Source organism: Vulpes lagopus, chromosome 7, assembly GCF_018345385.1.
Source record: "Vulpes lagopus strain Blue_001 chromosome 7, ASM1834538v1, whole genome shotgun sequence".
NCBI lineage: Eukaryota > Metazoa > Chordata > Mammalia > Carnivora > Canidae > Vulpes > Vulpes lagopus.
This window is the reverse complement of record NC_054830.1, coordinates 69,068,714-69,086,488: the sequence shown is the minus strand read 5'-3', so window position 1 is coordinate 69,086,488 and position 17,775 is coordinate 69,068,714.

Genomic DNA, 17,775 nt, shown 5'->3' with positions numbered 1-17,775 from the left:
TGTCAGAATAAGCAGTAGAATAAAAGCCAGCACAAAGAGCTTTGGGAGTAGCATTAACCAACCTGCACAGCAACGTGGAGTTCCCTCCCAGCAGGCAACACAAACAAGGCCCTGGCCTCTAGCTTTTCATGGGAGACTACTTGAGAAAAAAATGTGTCCTAAAAAAGATAGAGAGAGAGAGAGAGAAACCAGAGAGCATCGGGGAAGATTTGTACGGGGACAAGGAAAAGAGAAGCACAGTACAGGGTAAAGGAGAGGAAAGGGGAAATAATATGAGTGGAACAAGAAGAAGGTAAGAAAAATAGGATGTGAAGACCCATAGGAAGGAAAGACTGTGCCTGGGGACATTATAGATGAAGGGCCATTTGAGCTTGGTTTTGTTGTCTTTTTTTTTAAGTTTTAATTTTAATCCCAGTCAACATACAGTGTCATATTCGTTCCAGGTGTACAATATAGTGATTCAACTCTTCCATACGTCACCTGGTGCGCATCACCATTTGAGCTTGGTTTTGAAGCCTGAGTAGGAGTTTGAGAGAGGAAGATGTTCCAGTGTAAATGGAGTATGATGGTGTATACTTCAGCATGGGAAATGCTTAGTGTAGCTGGAAGATGTTATGGTTTTATTAGGTCATGGGCAGAGGTGAGGAACACTGTTAGAAAGAAAGAATGAAAATTGTGATCAGACTATAAAAAGACTTGAATGCCGAGGTAAGGGTGGGATCCTTTCCCTACCGGCAATGGAGAGCCACAGAAGGATTTTCAGTAGCAGCTGGCATTCTTAAATTCATGTTTTAATAAAAAATAATCTGACCTCAGAAGAGAAATAACATGCCACCCAGATCCCACGTTAAGGGTGAAGGACTTGAGATAAAATTGCTGGGAATACAGCAATAATCCAAATACTAATACTAATAGTAATACTACTACTAATAATAATCCAAATAATCCAAAATCCCTTTTGGGATTACCTCAGCTGAAAAGACTCTCCTCACCCAGTCATGCCCTTTTCCTGAGGTGGCCAGCATCTGGTGTCTGATTGATGTGGCCTATGGGGTGCAGCCCTATCCCCTGAACTTGGAACAGCTCTGAAGGGTTATTAACTCATTTGACAGCTCTCCGCTGAGGCTTCCACTGAGCCTGCATTCCCAGCCTGAGCTCTCCCTAGACCCAGTCTTGCTTCCCTCCCACCCCTCTTATTCCCTCTCCTCTTCACTCCTCTTCCCTTCCCTCCCACCCCTCTTCTCTTCCTCCCCTTCCCTTCCCCAAGAACACTCTCTAATATACCCTCTGTACACTAAACTGTCAGTCTGCTTCCCAGGAAACTCAACCTAGGACGGGATGGTGGAGTAGGTTGAAAAGAAAAGAGGGAAGAGGCAGGAGGTGAGATCTTATTGGCCTGAGCTGTGCTTGCTCAGGCCACACAGCCCAGACTTCCCAAGACAATCCTCTGCCTGGTTGTAGACCCATCCGGCCACATGTTTCCTGTGTTTTTTCTAACTCCTGGCTGGTCTCCTGGCTCCTGGATTCACCAACATGCTCCAGTGACCGAATTAAGTTGTCATCATTTTTGGAAAGCAGAAAGGAGAGTCTTCCACAGACAAGACACAAAAAGAAGAAAGCAGTGCTCTCCCAGGGCAAGAAAGAATGATGAAGAGGATGCAGCAACCTCTCCAGAAATGGGGGAAACGAAATAAACCAACAGGACAGCTGCTTATGAAACCTATCTTCTTTTCTGAAAACAAATCATTCAAAAGATAATCCCTTTTAAATACTTTCATAGACACTTTCCAAGTCTTTTTCATCTAGGCACAGAAACAAAATGTTTTAACAATAGCAGGATGAAACTATGTGCATAGTTTTATATCTTGCTTTTTTCTTTCCCCTTATTTCATTCCAGCTTCCCATGTCAGGAAGGGAAATAACCTTTTGTTTCAACAGGGACAACTGGGCTCAATTTGTACAGTTGAGTTTTTATTCAAAATATAAATCAACGGCTGATATAAGGAAAGCCAGATTCATATTCATTCGTTGTAAGGTGGCAACCTATCAAATGTCTTTCTTTCAAATGTATGAGCATCAGACACACACCTTTCTCCCTACACAAATCCTACCCTGATTAGTTAGAAGAGTTCTATTTGTTTTGTTAAATGTGGTAGATATAATAATATTCATAAAACATATGTAAACACATAAAGAATTGCCATACAATGAACACCTCTGTTCCCACTGCACATTTTTTTTTTAAAAAAAGAACATTATCATTAACTTGAAATCGCTTGTAGGGTGCCCTACCCCATCCCAAACATTAACTCCCTCTCAAAATTAGTAATCATTGTCTCAAATTATGTGTTTATCATTTCCTTACTTAATTTTATAGTAACATAGATATGTTTTCATCTTTAAGTTGTGCATACACACATACATATATATTTAGTTATATATTTTTTGAGGTTTAAATGAATGAAATCATTCTGTATTCTTCTCTGGCTTTGTTTTTCCACTCAACAGTATGATCCTGAGGTTAACCCGCATGTATTTTAATTGAAGGTAGAGTTATTTCAACAACTCTGAATCATAAATACCATGGTGTCCGATGCTAATAAAAGCCCCAGGTAGTCAGAGAAAAGAGACATTTGCAAATCAGTGTCAGGGTTTCCATAATGTAATGGTCCTGCTGGAGAACATTGTTTTTTCCATTCCTCTCACCACTCCACTTCCTGCAGGGACACTGGGCAATGTCACCATGGAAAAATGTGTCCAGAGAAGCATCTCTCTCAGTGAGCCAGGGAATTCATCCTCTGTATCTGCTGCTGTGGGACAGGCTCAGCGTACAACCCCGACCCTCTCCTCTCTGCTCTGCTCCTGTCCTGAAAAATGGACCTGTCCCAGCTCTGCGACCAGCTGATGGGCACCAAACAACCCCCACTCATCTCCTGCCCAAACCACCCTGTACGTCATTGCCTAGGGCTGGACACCTGACCTGCTTTTCTCTCATAATGCACATGAAGAAGATCGATCTTGGGGAAACTACTATCCACTGATGTTCTAGATGCATCAGTTCAGTTGGCATCTGGTTTCTGAGCCAGTTTTCCCAAGTCTAAAAAGCAACCCCCCCCCCCATGGAAGAAAGGTCATATCAAGAGCCATTTCCCCCTCATTTAAGCCAGATAAAATGAGAGTCTGTTCTGTTGGCTTTCCACATTTAGCATTTCCACTATAGCCACTGCTGGCAACTCCCCCTCTCTGAAGAAGACCAAATTAGACCCTCAGCCAGGCTGCTGGCATCGGAGCACTCTGGATCCCAAATGTCAAAGATTTCCATCCAAGAGGCTCTCATTTCTCTCTCACGTTACTCTGCAAAGGCATAATTAACAAACCATTGACTTCTCCTTTTCAAAGAATCTACTCCCTAGTCTCAGGGAGGAAATCTGGTTCTGTAGGAGGCATACTTTCTTCACATGGGATGTTCCTGGAGACTCAGCACCTTGTCTCTGAGGACTTCCCATCCCCACAACCCTGGCACAAATGACTTGTCCCTTCTCCATGCCCTTCACTCGATCCATATGGATTTATCTTATGATACCCACAACATAGTACTATCTTTAATTATTTAGATAGTTTTCTCCTCTACCAAGTTATAGGCTCCTTTAAGGAAGGAGAGTATCTAATCCATCTCTATATTCCCAGCTTAACCCATGGCATGGCATAGAGGAGTCACTCAAGGAATCCACCATAGTTGTCCTGAATCTCCTCTCCTGATCCATCCCAACAGGTGAAATGGAAGGCCAACCACAATGCCAGACAAGCAAACTGGAGCCAAAGAATAAGTTTCATGAGGCTGACAGGATGTCTTTCTCCAGGAGAGAAGCTAAAGAATATGAAGGAAATCTCACCAAGTCCTTGAGACAAGGGCAATAGTCCAAACTGGGGATATTAACTACTCATGTTGAATATGAAATAGTGCGGTGGGATTAATTACTAGAGAGGGAGCCAAGCATCAACTGGATAGTAGAGTAGATCACAGCAGATCAAGAACAGGCTAGGAAGTCTTAAAACCGTGAGTTAGCCAAGCTTAAACAAGTTTAAAGCAAACAGGTTGTAACTAAAGGTTGAACAGCCTTGCACGCCATGCTATGGAGTTTGGCTATTATTCTCTGGGACAATAGAAAATGGCCCTATGGCACCTGAGGTAAATTGGCTTCCCTCAAATAGAGCCTGGTGTGAAGTAAGATTGAGAAGAGGAACATGAGGTTAATAGGAACTTAATTTGAATTCTGTCTTCAACTCTAAGATAGGGGGAGGCACCTATGTGGTTTAAGGAGTCTTGGCATTAACTCTATAAATGTAAGCTAAAATGGCAGGTTTCAAATGAGGAAAGAGAGATGGAGTCAGGCCATCACAGCTCTCTCACTCATTCTCTGGACCTCAAGACCATCCTCTGTAGAGCAAGGATATGAAGCCTTCCTCACAAAGCTCATCATTTATGAAGCTATCGGGCATTTTTTTTTTTTTAAGAAACAACAGATAAAACACCTTACAAGTCTGCCTGTTGACAGTTTGCTAAGAGTTTCGTGATACATTGGAAGCCTCCATACTCCCAGCCCATCAAATCACGACACAGTGCAATGCAGGATCCATATTACCTCATGCAATGTCTACAGGGATCTGGAGTGGAAAGGGCTTTGCCTGCACAATTCCTGAGAAAGCTGGACACCATATAGAGACCATGACAAAACAGACCATCCTGGCCAGACCTCCTGGTTACCATATTCTTCAGTCTAAAACAAGATAATCAAACCCTGGTAAACATTCCTAAACTAAAATGCAAAGAGACCATTTCAGACCAGGTAGAGCCCTTCTAGGTCATCTAGTCCAATACGCTAATATTACAGGTGAAAAACTCAAAGTCCAGAGCGGGGACCAGGCTTAACCAATGTCACAAATATGTAGAGAAGAACTGGAAACAAAATCATGTCTTCCAACCCCAGATATCATGTCTTAAACACTGACTTAAACGTGGTTTTATTTTTTAAACGACAGACTAACAAAAGTTTGATAAAATGGGAATAAAATGGAAGAAAAACTCACTCAAATACTAAGAGGGAAAATAAAACTAACCAACAAGGAAAACTCTCCAAATAGATGATACAAACAATAGAATGCTAAGGCCCCTAGCTAATTGAATTTACGTTATGAAAATATGAAATGAGGGTGATCAAGCCTGGAGATAACCCGAGCTCTCAACTCATCTACACAACTAATGTTAAGCACCTGGGAAGTTGAAGTAGTTAGGTTTGCTAAACTGAAAAGAGGCGAAGGAAAAACTGGATGTGATTTTGGATGGGCCCAAAATTTGTGTGTGGCAGGGGGGCTTCAAATGAGAACATAGTAGGTAGAAGTAGGTGGACCCAACCCCACTCCTATTGCTGCCTCTCTGAAACCTGACATGCAAAGAATCTGCACAAATGCTCAGAACACGAGAGTTCTCTTTCTAAGCCTCAGTTTCCACAGCCCTGAAGCCAGGATCATAAGAACCATTTCCCAGAGCTTAACAGGAGCATCATGAAAATCCCCCAGTAAACCATGACTTACAGAAGGCATGGTTACTCAAACGTGGATAGGACCAGAAGGTTTGCTTACAATTCTATGATTTTGTGTATCTGCTTTTTGTAACAAATGATGGAAAAAAAGAAAAAAATGACACAGTGGAATAGCAGAAAAACCTCTTCAGAAGGAAGTAGAGAGAGGTATTTAACAAGCCTAGCAAAACAACCATACATTATGCTGCCTGCCAGACCAGTAACCGAAGCATAAATTTAAATGGCCAAACCAGAAAAAAACACTGTGGAGTTTTTTAGAATTATGGAATTCCAACATGCCATATATCTTCGGTATGATTATCTACACAGTTTCTTGTTTAGGATGATTTTTGGAATGATACCAGTCCCAAAATGCAGCTGCTGACACGAACTGCTTTGTTTCACATTGTTCCCAGTGGTGCTACCTGGAGAGGGGCATTGAACATGGGGGAAGGGAGTTCTAGTTCCAGTTCTGCTCTTATTTCACCGAGTGACCTCAAACACAGTCCATTTCCTCCCTGGGGTTTAGATTCCTCACCTATAAAATGAATGTTTGATCCAGAGATAATCGTCATTTTTAATGACGAATCTCTCATTTTAGCTATTGAGTTGGCTTTCCAACATGCGTGGTATGTGAAATCTTCTTGTAATGAGAAAGGTTGGGCTGCCCAGGTATGATGCCAAATGGCAGATGGCTTGGCTCCCTCCTCTTCGTTGGGCAATTCCAGATGAAATGAAAAGACAGTCAGCAGATTGAGGGTCCTTCTTCATTTCTCCTCCTGTACTGCCTCCTGCTGCCACACTAGCCACTTCAGAATGTCAGTGCCCCTCAGTGCTGATCATCTACTGCCCTTCTCAAAACCAGGATGTAGAGAACTACACATTTACATATGACACTTGAATTACAAGATGGACCGAAATTATTTTAATTTCGAGCTATTGCCTCGTTCATGAGAAGACCCAGGAATCATTTCTAATCCTTGACAGGTAGTCATGGAGACATATTCTGAGTAGCCCCAAGAAGAGAGAACTAGGACCAATTAGTTGCAGGAGAATAGTTTTAACATAATATACACCAGTCTACTTTATGATATTCCTAAACATTCATGCTAGTGAAATCAAATATTTTGTCTCTGATGTATTTTCTAAAAATAAATTAAATATGGATGTAACTATGTAAAAGTGCCCTGTGTGTACCTATTTTTTCACATGCTCCAGGTGCTGGTATATGCTTTCAGCCAACAAAAGCTATCAAAGGAAACTCTACCCTCAACCTTGAACTGAGTATACTCTATAATAGGTGTGGTTTATCTATGGTTTATCTACCGTAGCCTTCTCTTATGTTTCTACGTGTATGTGCCCACATATATGCACAGTGACAATAATTTTGACCCACCATGGAATGCAAAAGCTACTTCAGAATAGGTCTGGATTTTCCAGATTTTCCTTGTTACTTGTTACTGCAATTAAATTGCAAATTTTGCCACATCTTAATAAGACTTCTTCAAAAAAAAATAGATGAGGAAACCAATGATGAAGATAAGCAGATAATCAGGAGGGTTGTAGCAGACTGTCCCTATATTTGGTTTGCCTGGACTGAAGGCTGATTGGTGAAGCTCCTGCTCTCTTCTCCAGGCCTTACCACCTAAATCAGCCAAGGCCACTCCTTTTGTCCCACAGAAGTGATCTGCTTGGGCCAATCTTGCAAGCTGGAAGTTGGCTAAGCTGAGCTTAGACACAGAAGTTCCAGAGCACTTCACTGCCCTGACCACTTTCCTGTCAGATGTCCAGAATCTTGGCTATACGATAGCCCTGCCAGATAGCCCCACTACATGAACTCCCTACATTTTCTAGCACTCACTCAAGATCTTGTGTCTGGACGTCCTTGGCAGGGAATCTTCTGAATGTTCAGAGAAGCTCTCAGAGGCTCTGTTCAGCCTGCCACCTCCTAGGAACCTTTAACTATGAGTGGCTTCATGCTTTTTCTTACAGTTAACTTCATGTTTATAAGTCAGCTTTTTTTTTTTCATTGCTTTTCATTTTCACTTACATGGACATAATCATTGATAAAAGCAATAAAATTTTTGGTTGAGGAAAAAGATGGCAAACTGCCAACTAGAGATTAGTGGAAGACCTTTGACATTATGTGACGTTGTTAACATCATAAATGATCCTTCAGCCTGGAAGGACTGAACAACCAAAGTCTGATGGAAGAAGCCATAATTGGAAGCATGTGGTTGGTGACTTTAGAGAACATAAAGAGAACAGAAGAGCCATGGGAACACAGTGTGACAGGGACCATGCTACAGATACCCTATATTGTGCAGATTAAGGGTCCCATTTCTAGAACCCATACCCTAATCAGTTCTTCTGTGGGGTTGGTCAGTGGCAGGGGGTTGTTTCCCAATACAGGAGATTTTCAAAGATTGGCTGGGTGTGAAAAGATGTATGTACAAAGATATTCATTAATGCCATTTATATTAGAAAAGATAAATCCAACAACAGCGAATTAGTTACAAAAACTAGGGTAAACCCACACAATAGAACACTATAAAAACCAGATGTAGCTATGAATTTATTTGGAAAAAATGTTTTTAATGTTTTTCTAAGTAAAAAAAAAAAAGTAGGGCACAATCTCTTTCATAGAAGAGACTGAAGAGTTATGCACCTGAGTCCTAACTATACTTATTCCTGAGTGGCAAAATTATAGTTTTTTCCACTTGATTTACATATGTTTTCTCATTTTAAAAAGGGAACACATAGTTTGTATAATATTTTGAGGCTAAAATAAAAAAATACAGGTTGATTGGTCTTAATGCCATTTAAATACTCCTCCAATAATGAGGCTGAAACTGATTCTTGAAACTATAAATAACTAATGCTATGGGCCCTCCTCCCTTTAACCTACTCCACGTACACACATACACACACATGCACGTGCATACATACACACACATGCACGTGCATACATACACACATGTGCACATACATAGCTAATCTGGAGGCTCTTTTGCATCCCTGGGATATGTGTCACTAGCAACAGCCAGGAAGCCCATTCCTGGGCCATGGGGCTACCATGATCAGCCTCCCACACAATGGCAAGAAATTCAATAGCCACAGCAGCACATTCAAAATGACAACATGGCTGAAATAACACCAGTGCTCTGCAAATAATAAACAGGATGGAGCACAGCTCAGATTAGGTGAACTCCACAGCTTGTTTTCTTTCTGTTGTATTTCCCCTTTCACAAAACAAGAACTTGCCTTTGGATGTCCCAGGCTGAGCGATACTGTTATTTTGACAGTTGTTTGGTGGCATTGCAGAGGATGAAAGGGTACTTGTTAGTTCTCCATCTAAACACACCGCCCACTCCATGCAGCATAGGCACTATTATTTTGATGGATGAGATTTATAAATACATACATAGAGGGCAAGTTGAAAATTAGCAAGGAGATGCAGAGAATTATAATGAAGACACAAATATAAATGTGATCCATTTTGTCTACAAAATAGACCAAAAATTGTATTTTAAAATGAACTTGTAGAAAGATAAATGCATTTTAACTAGAGGTTGATACCTCCTAACAGGTCAAGGTTAAGGTCAATACCAAACACTAATCCTCAAGCTTCTCAGGAATGTTGTGGATATAGCTCTAAGTGGTTAATGGAGCTGAAAGTCCTTTATACATTTTGTGAGGAGTCGTGATTGTTGTATGAGTAACAGTAAGAAAATAATGTGTAATTATTCTCTGATTTCTTAAGAAGACTTACTTACACCAAAGGCCTGTTTTTGCCTGCTGTGTTAAGATACACAAAACCATGCTAGGAACATGATTGTTTTTCTTTGTTGAAAAAACTGAACTCAACATCCAGAACCCTACAGAAATACCCTACAGAAAATATGAGGGAAAACATCTTCATTCAATTGTCCATATAAGTCTTGGCTCTAATATGTTAAACATATTATATCAGAAAGAAAGTTATCATTCAAAATGGGATCCACACCAAGCCACTTCTGAAACAAATAGTAAGATTTTAAGCCTCTAAAAAAATTTTTTTATACAAAGTAATATTTGGAATCCTATATATGGGCACTTCTACATGTTTACCACTGTTTACCTATGCAAGGAATCTCAGAACAATGTTTTCCTGAAGAGAATTCTGAAGCTAAAGATGATGAGGGGATCTGTCCAACATTTCACAGGCAGACACTTTCAGGGCCAGGATTCCAGTCCACGTTTTTTTTTTGTTTTTTTGTTTTGTTTTGTTTTTTTAATTCCAAGACTCATGCTTGTTCTGCTTTAAATGAGCTGCCTCCCTTTTTTTGCCATGCTGGGTGGCATCACGACATATAGTATAGGCTTATTACCTGAAAACCCCTAGTTTCTAAAGAGGACTAGCTTATGGAAAATGACTTGTACCAGGCAGGTCACCCTATGCCCCACATATGACCTTCTTGTTGCCTAACTCATGATTGCAGTGAAGTCACAGTTATCCTAATTGCCCATCATCTCATGACCAAGCCATACAGGAAAGGTGTTTCCTCCCAAATACTGATCATTTGGAACATTGTTTATGACGGAAATAATGTGAAGGGCTAACCCAAGATAAAACAATAGTCATGTAATTTAAAGTCACATTCTATTAACAGGAAGATATGCAGGTTACTGATGCATAGGGGTTGATTTGCAACTGTCATTCTTATTCAGGTTCCATTTGAGTTGAAAAAAAAAAACAACTTGGAAATAATGAACAGAGGCCCCTCACTTAGATACTTTGTTAGAATGAAAAGTGTCCCCCACCCCCACCACCAAACCAACAGATAGAAAACATTTGAGAAGTATTTGGGATAATGGAGAAGACCAAATTCTATAATCCTACCACCCTGGGTTTTACTACTTACTGAGTTATAAGATCTTGGGCCAGTTATTCAACCTTTTTAATCTGTAATTTCCTCATGTGTTAATGAGTATCTATATATCTCACAGCTAAGTCCTGACAGAGCCAGGACTCAAAATCCAATTCCATCTGACAGAAGCCTGTTGCACATCTCCATGCATGTGCACTTCAGAGGACAAGTAAGCCCAAGCATGGGAAGATGTGCTCATATAGAGCAGGGAACCTGAGCCTTCCCCTGGGGGACATCAGAGACCAGGTAATAGTAGAGGGTACATGAAAGAAGTTGTTTTAGGAAAAGAAAATGTTGGGATCCCTGGGTGGCGCAGTGGTTTGGCGCCTGCCTTTGGCCCAGGGCGCGATCCTGGAGACCCGGGATCGAATCCCACATCAGGCTCCCGGTGCATGGAGCCTGCTTCTCCCTCCGCCTGTGTCTCTGCCTCTCTCTCTCTCTCTCTGTGACTATCATAAATAAATAAAAATTAAAAAAAAAAAGGAAAAGAAAATGTTGATGGAAAGGTAGGTGTCCACATGAGGACTTCTAAGCCAAATCTAGTACAAGACTCAAAGTCCAGAGGTATTTGATGAGGCCCTCAGAAGTTCCAAGGGCATAGGTCTCCAAAGAAAACAAGTCCACCAATCTGTGGTGAACCAAAATCCTGAAAGCTCTCTAAGCACATTTCAATCAAATGGATTTCTTTATCTGACATTCATTAAGCATTTATGCTGGGCAGGCACTGAGGGGCCTTGCACACAGGAGAACTTAGAGTCTAGAGGGAGAAACAGACATGTACACAAACAATGTCAAGCTGTTAACTAAGTACAGTGGAAAACTAAGAAACATAAATGAGACCTAAGAAGAAAACTTTAAGTCTCCAAGGTATGTCTCTAGAGTTATGTGAGGTATAAGGTATGTTTTATTTCAGGGGGTAATGTCCTCCTTGATTCCCTTTGCTGCTTCCACATCATTTCTCTTCCCAACTCCTGAATTCCTACTTCAAAATAAACCAACAAACAAAACTCAGCTTCATTAGACACCGCCTCCCCTCCTCCGCCGTCTCACCATTGGTGCCCTCATTCACTGAAGAGTTGAGAACATGGTGACTCTTTTTCTCACCACTTCTCTTAGCATCTGTCCTGGTGACTTCATCACCCATGGAGATCACTCATCCATTGCCTGGCCTCTCGCTGCCATCCTTAGTTACACCTATCAACCAATATCAATGCAGGCTGAAATTTCCCTTCTGAACTGTCCACTCTTGGATGTCTACTTTCTAGCTTACCAGCTCATATCCATGGCCACATCGATGATTCTTTGGCCCAATTTAGAGCTCCAATCCATCCACTGAGTCCACAGATTTGTTCCTTTCCATCACCTCCAATATATTTTCAATTTTTCCATCCCCAGGTGAATTTTCATGATGTATTTCATAATGACTCCCTGCTCCTTCCACTCCCTTGCTCTCTCCTTCAAACTCTCCTGTCTAACCCTGGTCCACAGTGCTGGGTAGGGGCTATCAGCACAAACTCTCTACATTTGTGAGATGGTGCGGTCATAGGAATTAGAGGCCTGGAGAGATTCTCTCTGGTGTGGCAATTCCCTCCAGCCAGTGAATTAATTAGCTCTTGCAAATATGTTGTTACATGCAGGTAAAAGAAATTAAAACATTATTATATACACAGATTAGGTGAAGGAGACTGAGGAGAAGTTAGCAAGGAGGATAATTTGAATTTACAACTGAGAAATAAGTCTCTTTCAAATGTGTTTATACACTCATTTTCATAAGCCTGTGGTTTTGTAATCAAAATTATCTGTTGGCCTTTTCTTCCTTTAAATGTATGTTAGTATATATCTTAATATGCAGGGAATTTATTTAAACTTCCTTATCCGTGTTCCGATGGTACTTCCTTCCTACCTCCATCCTCTGGCCCCAGATATCAACATTTGGGTTAAGTCTACTCCACCACCAGACACGAACACTTCACATTGAGCTGGCTTCCTTTTCTACTTGGCTTTCTCTTAGCAAGAATAACAGCACCAATAAGACATTTGTTGAGCCCATAACCAGGTATAAGCCAATGTATGGAAGACTTTTATAAAGATCACCTTGGCTCGCTGCCTTGTAGTTCACTGAATGTCACTGAATTTATTAATTTCATCAGTATGTATAAATAGAAAACACACTTTCTTTTAAAAGATGAATAACACATCATACATACTATTCAGGTAAATTTTCAACTCCAACAAACATAAAATAAATAAAATGTGTATCAAAGGCTGTATTCAACATATTCATTAATGAGCGAACTAGTACGATGTTATAACAAGTATTTGAGAAGGTAGATATGCATAGTCAATAACAGGTTTCTACTTTTGATACAAAAGTGGCCATTGTCCCACAAGGCCATAACCTGTCATCTTTGGGGATATATTTTCCACTAAACAGGAACTATTTGCCTCTCTACCAGACAAAAATCTACAACTTATCCTGATATTCATTCCTACAGAGCTGTAGAGTAGCCCAGTCAGTAGAAAGTCTACTGAACTGCACTGACACTCTACTGACAGAATATTGACAGTATCCTCTTTTGCCTATTTGTTTGTGAGTTTGCAGTAGTTTTCATGACAACTCAAAGTTAATGAAAAATTACCGTGCCATTAATTAGTAAGTGAGTGAGAAATCTTTTCTCAGAAATGTGGCACAAGGATGCCTGGGTGGCTCAGCGGGTGAGTGTCTGCCTTTGGCTCGGGGTGTGACCCCGGGGTCCCGGGATCTAGGCCCACATCCACCTCCCTGCGTGGAGCCTGCTTTTCCCTCTATGTCTCTGCCTCTCTCTCTCTCTCTCTCTCTCTCTCTCTCTCTCTCTCTGTCTCATGAATAAATAAATAAAAATCTTTTAAAAAGAAAGAACATTATTTAAAAAAAAAAAAGAAATGTGGCACAGTTTTCCAGGACTAAGTGTGAAAAAAAAAATCACAGATAAAGAGAAAGATAGGGAGGGAGTGAGGAAAGAAAAGAGAAAGAAGGAAAGAGGATTTCAAGTTTTATCCTTCATGTTACATGCCTAGAATCTTGATTCACCCAAAATATTTTACCTAGAGATGATATTCAGCAATATTTGTGATTCTGTCAAATTTAAGGCAATTTGAATTGCAGACTAACAATATCTGAATAAATATAGCATTACGCTTAAAGATTAGAGAAAAGCTAAACTTATAACAGTTTTGATGTACAAATATTCTGTGGTTAAACCAGATATGCTACATTTTCATTGTTAAGATATTTGTTTAAATTACTTTACCGGAGTTTTGATATACGCACTGCTGTTTGGATCTTTTTTAATCCTTTAGGGAGAAGGGCATGACAAGTTTTTGGGAAAAACAGTTTTAATAAGAGTTTCATATACAAATGTTCAGTGCTACATGTTCTAAAATGTATTTAAGAAGCATAGGAAAGTCTGGGAAATGTCAAAATTCCTTCTGATCTGAAAGTGATCTCTTCAGAGTGAAGCTGAGTAGAAAAAAGAATCTTATTTTTTTTTCCTGCTATTTGAAACAAATATTCAGACATGTTAGATGGCTCTAGAATTTAGGTTATTAAAAAAAATACAATTTAGGTTATTTTTTTTTCCTTAGAACTTTAAGCTTTTGGTTCATATAGAAGAAAAGAAATACTAGAATAAAACATTTTTGGGGGATCCCCAAAGCCATGACATGTTGGAACAACTGGAAAGAGACAGACAGGCATTTGGATGAATATTCCATATAAAAACCCACCTTCCAATCTCACAAGGGAAAAAAAAATATCCTTCAGATAGTCCCTGCACAATTTGCTGCGGCTAACCAAAAACACCTTCAAAAGAATCTTTGCAGTGGTACCATGAAATCTCTAATGTTGGCCTTCAGTAGAATCAGAAATCACAATGCCAAGGACAAACAGAAATAAAATTAAGCTGTTTTTTTAAAGTGTCCCAATGTCAGTCAACATTTCAATCATCCAACATTTAGTGTAAGGACTAACTCTTCACCATAACATGTCAGCCTTTAGATTCCCACACAAGGAGCTGGCATTGACCCTCATGGGCTCTCCTGTCCCTTTCATGAATGGCTTCATGTGAGCCAAACTTTCAGGGAAGACAGACAGGGTTACTAAATCAGTCTCTTCTACCCCAAATGCTAGAGAGAGACTACAAAAGGAACTGACCATTAGTGAGAACAATTATGGCCAATTATGGCTTTATAAATGCCATTCCCTGTAAGGTATATGTTACCTTCTTCCTTTTACCAAATGAGGAGACCAATGCTCAGAGAACTAAAGAAAATTGCCTAGGATCACAGAGGACTACCCAGCAGGAACACTTGCATGACAAAATTCATGTCAGTTGAAAACGATTCCCTCAGGCTGTTGGCCAGCAGGAAAGCGAAGATGCCTCTTGCATGATCAATCTTTGAACAAGACAAATCAGAAAAGGGATTTGGATTCTGGTGTTCTGACCCCAATACCAGACACTCTTTGCCCTACTTCAGTGACCTGAGATAGAAAGAGAAGACCTCTAAGCACGGTGGATATTCTAGTACCCCCACATCCCTGTTTAGTCTGGGGTTCAGGAGGGAGGGCCAATTCTCTGAACATATTCACATTCTAGGTATGTCCACACAGGAATGTTCAGGTCCACCATATCTGCAGTGCCCTGCCTAAATCCCACACAGGCCTCAGAACTCAAAATGCCCACCCAAGTTTTGGAGAGAGCCTGGAACATGTGTCTATTGTTTTGCTAACAACTGCTTCAATTCTGGATATGAGGCTAATGAGATGTAATGAGAAAATTCATAAAACAATCCCTGCTCCCCATTCACTGAAAGTTCATATTTTAAACCTTTGTAATTAATCATTCGACAGGTATATTACCAATGAGAATTGCCAAATTATAAACAACGACTTGTCAAAGTCCAGAGCTGTGACAGGAAAGAAAAACAACAATTTATCCAGTTATCCAAAAGCAACAAAAAAGATACAACTAACTCTTGAGAAAATTGACAGGCTAAATTTTACTCAGATTTATTTAGATAGAATGGTCTTGAGATGCGGTTGGTCTTGATGATCTATTGCCAGGAGCAAGAAGTTCTGTATGAATTAGTCTGCAATTCAGTTGTTATACTTGGTAGGTTTTCATCAGGGTTTAAATGGTCAATCTTCAACATCTCGACCAATACCTTAATATGCCTCAACTACTCTGGAATACAGTTTGCAGATAAATCAACATGACTTGGTCTCACAGGGTCTAATTTCTCAAAACTGGGACTACAGTGCTTCATGAACGAGCGTGATGGACAACACATCATTCTCTGTTTTTTTTCCAAGATAAACTCTCAACCATGCTTTAGTCATTCTTCTTTGTTCAACTAGCACTTGTTTGGATCCATGAACAGCACTGAGGACACAGAAATAAGCAAGGCACAGTCCTTTCCTCCAAGAAGCATGAAGTCTACTTGGGATACAGTCCAGTAAACCATCAACTGCAGGATAGTCTGATGGCGTAAGTCCGGAGAACTTTGTGGACATTAGACTCAGAACCATCTTCGGCCAAACTCAGGGAAGGCTTTCAAGAAAATGAGGAGTTTGATCTCAGTCTTGAAGAGTAAGTAGAAGCCTACCAGATATAGAAGGAAGACTAAAATGACAGGTAAAGGGAACAGCCTGTAGAAAGGCCCAGAGGCGCTTGATGGGATGAGCACTGGGTATTATACTATATGTTGGCAGTTTAATTTAAAAAAAAAAAAAGACAACCCCCCCCCCAAAAAAGAGAAAGGCCCAGAAGTAGTAGACAATATTGTATGTTTGAATGAAGGATGGTGCAGAGTCGCCTAGCAAACACACAATGGAGAAATCACATGAGCAAGAAATAAAACTTTGTTGTGCACAGAGAATTTGGGGAATTTTATTACTGCGGTGTAATCTAGACAATGCTGGCTGGTGCAATGGCCACATGTGCTTGGGCATAGGGATCTAAGCCTCAATTTCTTCATCTGTTAAAAAAAAAAAAAAGAGAGTGAGAGAGAGTAATGATACCACTCTCTCTAGAATATATTCGTAATAAAAATAAGCTAATAAATGTGAACTTAACTAAAAACTGTTTTTCTTTATTCAGTAAACCTAAGATATTAATATTGCCTTTTTTAAAAACAGAGCAAATAGCAAAAGAGGGAAGAATCACCATCCAAAGCTACTTTTTTTCTGTAAGGTAAAAGGAAACTTTATTTTCCATATTGACTAGTCTTGTACACTGACTACAAGGTCTTTAGGTAAAACTCTGTATACCTTGAGTGACAATTCCAGGAAGACCCACCTTATCCTTTTCTGACACAATATAAACAGACCTCCAGCAGGCCGGGGCCTCCTTTGATGAGCCTTTCTGAAATGTATATATTAGTATTTGTGGAGACACGCCTCTGTCAGCTTTGGCTAGAACAAAATTTCTTCTGATATGTGATTCTCACTCCCACCATCTTCCCCATTCTACCAAACTTTGAATTCATTTATTTACCCAATTAGTAACACAAATATTGATTGAGTACCTTCCTATCCACAGAACACTGCTATAGTCAGCTGACTATATTTTCTGAAACTCAAATTAGGACAGATGTCCAGACAATTAAAAATGTATAAACAATAACAGAATGCTTGAAATTGAGCCCATCAGGGATAAGCTGGCATACATGATAGGTAGGAGATATTCATCCATTGATTCATTTAACACCTACTGACTGACTCCCTACAGTCTGCTAGGACTGCAAATGATAAACAAAAAAAGAGACAACTTCTGCCCTTGATTTACTCACCATTTGGATCAGAAAACAGGTATTAATGAAATAATCACAGACACAAGTAAATTGGCAACTGTGATCAACGACGTGGAAGCTATGTTGTCATCAAGTGTCAAGCCATTTAATTTAGTCAGTAATGCCGAGGAAGTAATGCTTCATCTGAGATTTGAAGGTAACCAAATGTAGACAGGTGGGGACAATGTTCCATGCAGAAGAAAAGCCTGTGCAAAAGCACTGGAGCAAGGTAAGCAGGGGAGATAAAAAGAAAAGTGAACAGAGAATGCTAGGAGGGAAATGATATGAAGGGAGATTGGATCCATAGAAGGCCTTAATGTCCTTATACCAAGAGCAATAAGAAGCCACTGAAAGGATGAAGAGGTATCAGACATGACATCAATCTGATCTCGAGTGGTATATCTCTCAGGAGAACTAGATATGTCCAGCATTAGCAATGAACTAAGGGAGATGCCAGA